Below are 10,914 nucleotides of genomic sequence, written 5' to 3' on the forward strand. Positions count from 1 at the left end.
CACTATTCACCTGCCATCGAGGAGGAAAAAATATTGCGTAGTAGGTTCCATCGAACTGCATGACTTACTTACGCATTGCTTATCTGATTATCTCCATTTTCTTGCATGACATGTGCACCTTGATGCTAGATGTCTCGCGTGTTGGCAAAAGATGAACAAAGCTCACGTAAAAAAATGAGTTGAAGAACATAGATTCCCGACAACCGAGAAGGAGCAAGGAACCTTGCGTGTTTTCCCCTGTTTTTTGCCGCCTACCCACCTATAAACAAATAAATGAACATGAACTCTTCGCTAAACACTAGAGACGATACAGCAGGATGCTAAGTTGAAGATGTTTTACAGTTTATATTCATAACCACGCATGTACAGGACGCATGCAGCCACACATGTACACACGCTAACGCACTAACTCATGCTGATCCAACTCATGGACATACACGCACAACATGGAGCACACAACACACGTACACATCACATGCATGCACACACACTCGGCCGCAGAATGCACGTGAATAACACATGCATGCACACACACTTGGCTGCATGGAGGCGTGCGCCATCTGCGGCGACGTCCGGTTCGTCGTGATACGGCGAAGCTCGCACACAACGGCGTCTACACATCTCTTGCAGCACCTCTTTGCTGTTGTTGCTCAACGACTAGTCGGAGACGAAGACGACCGCAGCCTCGGCCTTAGAGCTAGCACCGATGGAAAAGCACGCACGCTGCATGCATACGAGCACGTACGGAATGCCCACGACGTGGTGCGTCCCCAGTCACCTCTACTCCTTCTGCGCACATTGTCTATCAAGGTGGCTACATGCCTAATGATGATGTGGGTGAGATCTTCTGGGACTCAGATGACGACGAGGAAAATTATGGGGAGTGGGCTCTCATGCAAGAGCCTAGTTATATGCGGATTCCTAGACAAATAGAATAAATGTGAAGAAAGAGAAAGAGGGAAGGTTGAAAAAGGTACTAAGTGATGTTATAGCCAACCGTGTAGCCCACACTACTATATGAGTGACTACTAGCAATGTGCCAGTGCGTTGCAACGATCCAAAATAGAATAATACATGTTCACAGACTCGAAAGAAAAAGACTCTAGTTTGGTGTATATATCACTAAAAATATACTCGTATTAGGTTTCACTCAAAATATATTCCTTGTGGCTGTTTTGAGGAGGTGGGGGAGGATGTGGTTGGTTTCAAGATACTAAGGGGTGTCTGCAAATTGGAGCAGAGAAGTGGGGTCTTGTTGCAAAAATACCACGACTTACATCATAGTCATTAGATGCAGATCTAATGGTCAGAAATGATGGATGGCAGACACACCATCATCACCAACTGGGTCTTTTATAGGATTAATTATAGGAGTAGAGATAAATGATGGCTATACATGACATGGCTGTTTCTTATAGCCATTAGCTGGCTATACTATTAACCATGCTCTTAGGCTGGTCATAGTGCAGAGTAACTTAGACTAGTGTCATGCATATGACGCTAGTCTAAGTTACTACATCCATAATGCAAATAACATAGTAGTAGTGTCATACTAGTTGGCTTCATTTATTACCTTGTAGACTCATCCTCTCTTGGAAAGCACTGTGTTATAGTAACATATTTTTTTCTCGAATACGCATGAGTGTGCGTATCATTCATTAAAGAAGAGAGGGGAAAGAGCCCCAAATCCACGGTTACAAGCTTATTTACATGCGGAATTAATCCGGCACCACCCTAGTGGAGTACAATGGACTACTCGCTTGTGCCCCACACTACATATTATGTTACTCTAAACACATCTCTCCTCATTAAATACATGCAGCAAACTTGTCTTGGACTGCGCTATGTTACTACCTAGGAGTATGTTACTCCCACTATGAACTGCTGCACGTCCACCGCAGCAAAAGTTTCTCCTCGTGCTGCGAGCCACCGCGCACGCGTTGGCGAGAGAGAAGGCGTAGTAAACAAGCTTCTCATCGTTCTGCGAGTTGCTGCGTGTTAGCAAAAGGATGAACAAAGCTCACGTCAATAAAAAAAGAGTGGAAGAGCATATATTCTCGACGACTGAGAAGGAGCAAGGAACCTCGTGGTGGAGCGTCTGCACTCATAATATTTTATATTATTCAGCGATAGAAAATCAACCATTCATCTCCACAGTGGACTGGAAGAGTACAAAACACGGAAGCACAGTGTAGTTACATCATACTACATGGCTAACCCACGCTATCACTATTTTTCTTGGCCTTCGTGTGACACCTATCTCTAGTAATCCAGCAGCCCGTATTGCTTCTTGCTCCTCATCTCTCTCAAAGTGTGGCGGACTGGTGTTTTTGCCATCTATTGAGGTCGGTTAACTTGTGAGAGACTAGCCAGATGCCCATGCATTGCACGGAACATCAAGATGCATTTATATGAGTAGTTTCTCTTGCGAGAGAAAAGGATGAACGAGGGAAGGCCATATTTGGAAATGTGGAGAGGGGTGTGGGTATCTTTTTGCATAATTGCCATAGTTTCCTTCCTATCCGTCAGATATAAACCAGACAGCCTATATTGCAGGATGGCAGGCACACCATCATCACCAACTCTATTCTTTATCCCTAACTCCTATAAAAGACTCAGTTGGTGAGGATGGTGTGTCTTCCATCCGTCATTTCTAACCATCAGATCTGCATCTAACGACTATGATGTAAGTCGTGGCATTTCTGCAACAAGACCCCACTTCTTTGCTCCAATTTGCAGAAACCCCTTAGTATCTTGAAACCAACCACATCCCTCCCCCACCTCATCTAAACAGCCACAAGGAATATATTTTGAGTGAAACCTAATACGAGTATATTTTTAGTGATATATACACCAAACTAGAGTGTTTTTCTTTCAAGTTTGTGAACATGTATTATTCTCTTTTGGATCCATTGCAACGCATGGGCACATTGCTAGTAAGAGTAGAGAAAAGGATGAACGAGGGAAGGCCTTATTTGCAAACGTGGAGAGGGGTGTGGGTATCTTTTTGCAAAATTGCGATAGTTTCCTTCCTATCCGTTAGATATAAATCCGACGACCTATATTGCTGGATGGCATGCACACCATCATCACCAATTCTGTTTTCTACTCCCCCCGTTCCTAAATATTTGTCTTTTCAGAGATTTCAATGAGTGATTACATACGGTGCAAAATGAGTGAATCTACACTCTAAAATATGTCTACGTACACATCCGTATGTGGTACTCCATTTGAAATCTGAAAAAGACAAATATTTAGGAACAGATGGAGTATAGGAGTAGACATGGAGATATATCTCCAGCATGGTAGTCTTTAACTTTAGATTTTTATATTATACATTACTTATTTAATATATACTTCTTCAGCTACTGTACTGATAGTGGAACCCATAGAGTACTTAGAATACAAGATTAAGGATGGACTTGTTTCTTTTTAACTTTTTGTACGAAGCTGTAGCCACCCTGCCAGTCACGTGTACACTGCACATGCAATCAACTTTTTATAGAGGGAGAATCATACACACAATTAACTCAAATGGTTTGGATGTGACTCTATTATTTCCAGCATAAGAGCATCTCCAATGGCAGCCGGCAAATTTCCTCCCGCTTCCTTCCACGGAGGATGACACCAAATGCCAGCGGCATACATTTTCACAACTCTAACCAACCAGATGAAATTCGTGCAAACACTGGCTGTTTTCATATAAGCATGCATGATTTCATATAAAAAAGTTGGATCTTCATATAAATAAGATGGATTTCATTACATTTACATGAACTAAGCGGTGCTAATCTGGCTCTCTTGGTATAATTAATACTCCCTCCGTCCGGAAATACTTGTCCTAGAAATGGATGTATCTAGACTTATTTTAGTTATAGACACATCCAATTTATCCATTCTTAGAACAAATATTTCCCACCAGCAGGAGAGGGAGTACCTAATCTAAATGGCCGCCCGCGGATCCATTGTCTTCCTCATGTCCGGAAGACACTTGCGGGGTCGACGAAGGTCCTCAGAAGAGACGAAGCAGCAAGGAAACCACCTGAATGTGCAGTCGTCGCCTCGGCGGTGGCCTTCATGGGACCCAAGTGGCGGCGACCTCCCATATTCTACTTCTCCTCGATGATGGTGGCGGGCATAGAGAAGCTGGCCACCGACTCGTCGCTCTCAACACACCCGGCTTATGTCTCTGCCCGCATGGCATTGCCACAGGCACGGGAAGCACGGCCGCAGGCACGGGAGGCGAGCCCACAGACACGGGAGGCGCGGCCACTGCATACACTGGTGGTGCGGTACGACGCTGTAGCGACGACGCCCATACCGGCATACTCGTTGCCGTGCCGGCGTGGAGCAACTCGCCACTCCTCATCGAGCTGAACTGGAGCGGCGAGTTGCTGAACCACGCGCCGGATTGGGGCGTCAACTGGCTACGTTGGGCCAAGCGAGGTTGATGAAGCACCGAGCGGCTTCGCCCGTATCCGGAGGGCTCAGCTGGCCACCCAGCCGAGTAGTATGCCGGAGAATGGCTCTTGGGAAGCAATCGGAAGAGTGGAGAAAATGGTCAAGGAGGAGATGGGGGAGCGGCGGAGGGGTGTGATTCTTGCCCGCTGTCTGTCTGGCCTCGTTTAAATAGAGGGTGGACGGTAGGATCTTGGCCAACGTCTGGCCTAGTTTAAACTGAGGGAAGACGGGAGGAGCTCGGCCGGTATTGCGTTTAATTCTGGCCCGCTCATGAACGGACGTGTGGCCGGAGTAGGTTTCTCGGTTTGCATGCGGGTTTAACGGAGGGGTTTGATGGAAGCGAGGAGGTTTCTCCGGATCACTGGTGGATGACTCTCAGGCCGGGCTCTCGAAAGATCCTCAAAAAAGGCCGGGCTCTCAAAAAAAAGAATAGGGACTCTTAGGCCGACATGTGGGCGCCACCGGTGTTTTCGTGCGCTTGCGCGCCGAGAGCATATTGGTGCGTGTTTGAAATTCATGCTACCTTTTCATGTCCAATCAACCGCCCTTCCCCCACCTCTGGAATCTCGATTCCTACTCCAGTTCCCCCAAATCCCCCTCCTGTACTTCATGTACTCAAGTGCACTATCATGTCGCCGGTCAACGCGGATCTCCAACCGGAGATCCTGAGGTCCGTCCTGCCTTCAGGTGCTGCGTGCTGTCGCTCAACAGCGGCATGGCAGCGCTTGACGACCAGTTTGCCGGCAAAGTGCTGATGGTAACCATCAACGGTGACCGGACTCCCGTCTCGCCGGACGACCTGGTCAAAGCTCTTGTCATTCCGCACGGCATCCAAATAAGTGACTTGCTCGTCAAAGTCTGTCAGCCACCAGCTGATTTCTTCGTTAGGTTCCGGACAACTTTCGACTGCAGTCGTGTGTTCGAATCTTCCCGGCGTTTGTTCTGCGATGGCGCGCTGGTGATCTTTGATCGGTGGCACCCAGGATGGGGCTCGACGCCCTCTGAGCTTGAGTTTTTAACAAAGCTTACCTTCCACGGCATGCCTTGACGTGCTTAGAATAGCGAGTCCATGAATGAGCTTATCAACGACCTTGGAGGTGAGTTCATAAGTATGTTTGTTCCTCCAGACAGCTGGGCTTTGACGATTATGGCATGGATGAAGAAGCCGCCCACCATACCGAAGGTGATTGGTGTTGAGATACCGGTGCAGGAACCAGGGTTCTACTATTCATCGCCACCAAGGCCGCCACGGACCATGTTAGGGATGTACTTGTATCGAGTTTTCGTGCATGTCGAAGAAGTGGTCAATCCATCAATCGAAGTCCTGCCGCCGCCGCTGGTGCACGGGTCCGTCGACGACGTCCATTACAGGAGTCAACGTCAGACTTTCCCCGTATTGCTCGGAACGATGGATGGCACAGGGCCTACTCCATCGCGCGGCGGAGGCCACTGCTTCTTTGGGAGAAGAGGCAGGGTTGGCTGCCTGGATGTGCTCTACTTTGAGGTAACAACTGAATCTTGTCAGATGACATGTTCTATTTTTTTACCTGAACTTTTTTTAGAAAGTGTTGTACGTGAACTTAATGTTCTAGCAGAACTTATATATTGTGTTGTCTGACTGTTTTCTTTGCACAACATTCAAGATATTTCCCCATCATTGATAAAGACGATGAACCGTTATGTACGAGTTCGTTGGTTTTAACATAGCCCTACCCGTAGCGATCCACTGCTTCCACCCTGATTGTGCCGCCTACGTGAAATTTTTGTATGCAAGTTCAGTGTGCTATGATGTCCTATATGATTGTGTCAACTATATAAGTTTTTACTAAGCATCATCAATGCATATGGCTGAAAGATGTATTTATGAGCATCGACCGATGGGTCTCTCTCTCTCTCACACACACGCAGAAGTGGGACCCGTTGAATTATTTCTTCGCTCGTGATAGCTTTTAATTAGGTTCCACTATACTCCAACTTTTTTCTTATGTTATTATTGAGCTTAGTGACTTCAAAAAGTTGTACAGAAGCCTTGTTTGGGACTTTCCGGCGTCACTAAATGTGGGCTGAGTAGCCTTGTAAGGTTGTACTATACAGCACATGCCTTTTTTTCAACATGAGCAATGCAACTGGGCCGACAGTTGTACACAATCCGGGTCAACTTGTTATTCTCCGCCCCGCTGGGCTGTAAATCTTTCCTAGGAGGGATGCATTAGGCTTAACAAGAAAATAGGCTTTAAGAAATAATAAATGGGATGTAATTATAAAAACTAGGAAGTAACTATAAAAAATGCACCAAACACGTAATTAGTTTATAAAATATTACTTTTGGATTTTGAAAATTTTAATTTCATTAATTGTTGCGCGTGCAGTGTTTCGTTGGATTTTTATGTAATACAAATTTATATTGAAATTGTATTTAATCTGACTAGAAATTTCAGGACAAAAATATTTCGTATCCTATCAAAATGTGGGAAATTTTATTGAATTCTGTTTTGCACGGTTGGTTGAAATTATTAATCGTTGTTCTAGCTAGAAAATGGGCTATACTTTTAGCAAACTGTAAATGGGCTGTAGTAAATTCCATTAGAATTCAAAAATGGGTTGTGCATTCTTACAAATCACAAATGGGCTATAAGTTCTCAGCCACACACTTTTGGGCCTACTAAGTTGACGCGTATGCAAGGCTTTGTCAAATTATAGACAACACACGGTTCTAGCAGCAGTGTCCGTTGGATGTCCATCCAACGGATGTCGTGCTTCTTCTTCAATCTCAGATATTCTAGCTTCAGCCGCCCAAAAAATGATTCCTCCCCCTGACATCTGGGGCGCACCATTTCGGAGGCTGACATATGGGCCTACTAAGTTGACGTGTACCAAGGGCTTTGTCAACTTAGTCAATATAAACGATTCTAGCTGCAGTGACCGTACGATGTCCATCCAACTACCGTTGTGATTCTTCAACCTCTGGTCTTCTTGCTCCAATCGCCCAAAGCAGTGCCGGTCATGCCGCCTGCTCCTGCCTCCCGTGGCAGGCTGTGCTGCCGCGGAGGCCTCACCTCCCCCTACCTCTCCCACCGCTGCCCAGGCCCTGCGGCGACGGCATCCTCACACCGCAGCCGAACCAATGAACCCTCATACTCCTCTCCGCGTGGGCATCCACTGTCGTGTCTTCCCTGGCTCTGCGTCGTCCCCTTCCTAGGCCTTGCCGTCGTCCACTGCCTTGGTGCTCTCGGCGCGGCGTGGTTAATGTGGTCAACGACTGATTACCATCGGAAGAGTACTATACATGGAGAGGCTGACAGCTGGGTCCATGGCCGCAGCAAGGAAGTGCCTCCTTATTACACGAAAAATAATTATTCCTCCACCTGACAGTAGGGACCCACCGGGCAGGTCACCGTATTTCGCGAAAAAACATTTCCTCCCTGACTGTTGGGACCCACCGGGCAGGTCACCGTATTTCGCGAAAAAACATTTCCTCCCTGACTGTTGGGACCCACCAGCTACATCTTCGCACGCAAGGAAGTGCGTCCATATTACGGGTAAAACAATGATTCGCCCCTTGACTGGTAGGACCCACCAGCTACATCTTCGCACGCAAGGAAGTGCGTCCATATTACAGGCAAAAAAACAATTCGCCCCCTGACTGCTGGGACCCACCAACTACATCTTCACACGCAAGGAAGTGCATGATAGTTAGGACCCACCTGGTCAAAGCGTACGTAGCGTTGTCATTCTGGTCACGAACGTGGACGTACATACTGGTCGATCGGTCTGTCTGCAGGTTGCAGCGATGAACCGTGGCCGTGTAAGGAAGGGCACGTGTGGTAGTAGAGGAACGCCCGTGTGGTAGTAGAGGCATGCACGTAGCATGTACACGTACATACAGTGGCCAGGGTGCAAGAAAGTAAATACGACCACATACGTACATACGGGCGGGGTCTCGAACGCCTACTCACGCATACGTACGGCCAGGGCTCATGTACATGGCTGTGGCTGGGTCGGAACGGAGAAACTGTGTCATCGTCATGTTCATGGGGAGGCAACGGAACGCGTCATGTTCAACGGAGGGCAACAGAACGCGTGCTGTTCATTAGGAGCCAACTAGCTTCGACGAAATAGCCGATGGAAACGAGGCCTAGCGTACCGCAGAACGGAGGAAACAACCTTGTGTTCGACCGGCCACGGTGGAAACGTGATCCTGCTCATCGGGAGGGGTCTGGCGTACTGCATAACGGAGGAAACATACCTCCTATGGTCAAAACAGGGTCCTGCTGATCGGGAGGGGTGTGGCGTACCGAAAAACGGAGGAAACAGACTTGTGTTGGAGCGCTACGGTCGAAACGGGGGTCTTATTCATCGGGAGGGGTGTGGCGTACCGCAAAATGGGACTCCACGAGCTACTGTTCATCTCCACCATCGACTGCCTCCACGGGCTACTGTTCATCCACCGTCAACTGCCTCCACGGGCTCCTGTTCATCCACCGTCGACCTCTTCCAGCCTCCACCTGCGACTGTTCATCCACAGGCTCCTGTTCATCCAGCCTCCACCGCGCACTCCTCCACCGGCTACTGTTCAACCAGCCCTCTCCACGGGGGTCCTGTTCAACCACCCCTCCACGGGCTACTGTTCATCCAGCCCTCCACCGGCTACTGTTCAACCAGCCCTCCACTGGCTACTGTTCAACCAGCCCTCCACCGGCTACTGTTCAACCAGCCCTCCACGGGGTCCTGTTCATCTAGCCCTCCACGGGGTCCTGTTCATCCACCGGCTCGATCGATCGGGGTATTGTTCATCCAGCGGCAATGGCCTCTACTACCACGGGGTCCTGTTCATCCAACCCCCACCGGGAACTGTTCATCCAAACCCCCTCAACAATGCTCCCTGTTCATCCAGAGGCAGCATCGATCGGCTTCAGTTAGCAGCAGTAGCGAAGGAATCACACTCGAATTCAGTTAACAGCAAGGGATCGATCGATCGCTCGGGTTCAGTAACGCGTAGCCTACAGTGCAACCGCTCGGGTTCAGTTACAGTCCAACGCCTCGCTTGGGTTCAGTTAGAGCCCAACGCCTCGCACACACGCGTGTACGTATGAGAGAAATGCGCATCGCTCGGCCCCCGACCACCCACCATAACTGGGAACTCCTCGATATTTTCCTCTCCCTCGCTTCTACCACGGTTTTTTCCATCCTGGACGGCCCAAAGAATGTCATGTAGCTGCGTCTCCGGCCCGCCCAGGACGAAAAGCCCATTTTCTGTCATGATTTTTTGTCATAGAAGTAGGACCCCACCACATCTATGATGATACCGGGTTTTGTCACAATTATTGTCATAGAAGTGTCAAAAGTATGACATAATTTTTTTTTGTTCGGCCCAAAATGTCACGGATGTGTCTTTTTTTGTTGTACTTGAGGCTATATTTTTATTCAGTACATGATATGTGTTTTGCTTGGAGCGTCTTGTATGATTTGAGTCTTTGCTTTTTAGTTTCCCAAAATCATCCTTGCTGTACACACCTTTTGAGAGAGACATGCATGAATCGTGATTTATTAGAATACTCTATGTGCTTCACTTATATCTTTTGAGCTAGGCAAATTTGCTCTAGTGCTTCACTTATATCTTTTTAGAGCACGACAGTGGTTTCATTTTATAGAAATTGATGAACTCTCACACTTCACTTATATTATTTTGAGAGTCTTTAAAATAGCATGGTAATCTGCTTTGGTTATAAAATTAGTCCTAATATGATAGACATCCAAGAGGGATATAATAAAAACTTTCATATAAAAGTGAATACTATGAGAAGTTTGATTCCTTATGATTGTTTTGAGATATGAAAATGGTGATATTAGGGTCATGCTAGTGAGTAGTTGTGAATTTGAGAAATACTTGTGTTAAAGTTTGTGAGTCCCGTAGCATGCACATATGGTGAACCGTTATGTGATGAAGTCGGAGCATGATTTATTTATTTATTGCCTTCCTTATGAGTGGCGGTCGGGGACGAGCGATGGTCTTTTCCTACCAATCTATCCCCCTAGGAGCATGTGTGTATTACTTTGTTTCGATGACTAATAGATTTTTGCAATAAGTATATGCGTTTTTTATGACTAATGTTGAGTCCTTGGATTATACACACTCTCACCCTTCCACCATTGCTAGCCTCTCTTGTACCGCGCAACTTTCTCCAGTGCCATAAACCCACCAATAGCTTCCTCAAAACATCCACCATACCTACCTATTATGGCATTTCCATAGCCATTCCGAGATATATTTCCATGCAACTTTCCACCGTTCTGTTTATATGACACGCTCCATCATTGTCGTATTGCTTTGCATGATCATGTAGTTGACATATTATTTGTGGCAAAGCCACCGTTCATAATTCTTTCATACATGTCACTCTCGATTCATTGCACATCCCGGTACACCGCGAGAGGCATTCATATAGGGTCATA

This window comes from Triticum urartu, chromosome 3A (assembly GCF_056163025.1).
Source record: "Triticum urartu cultivar PI428250 chromosome 3A, HENAU_Tu73, whole genome shotgun sequence".
Taxonomy (NCBI): Eukaryota; Viridiplantae; Streptophyta; class Magnoliopsida; order Poales; family Poaceae; genus Triticum; species Triticum urartu.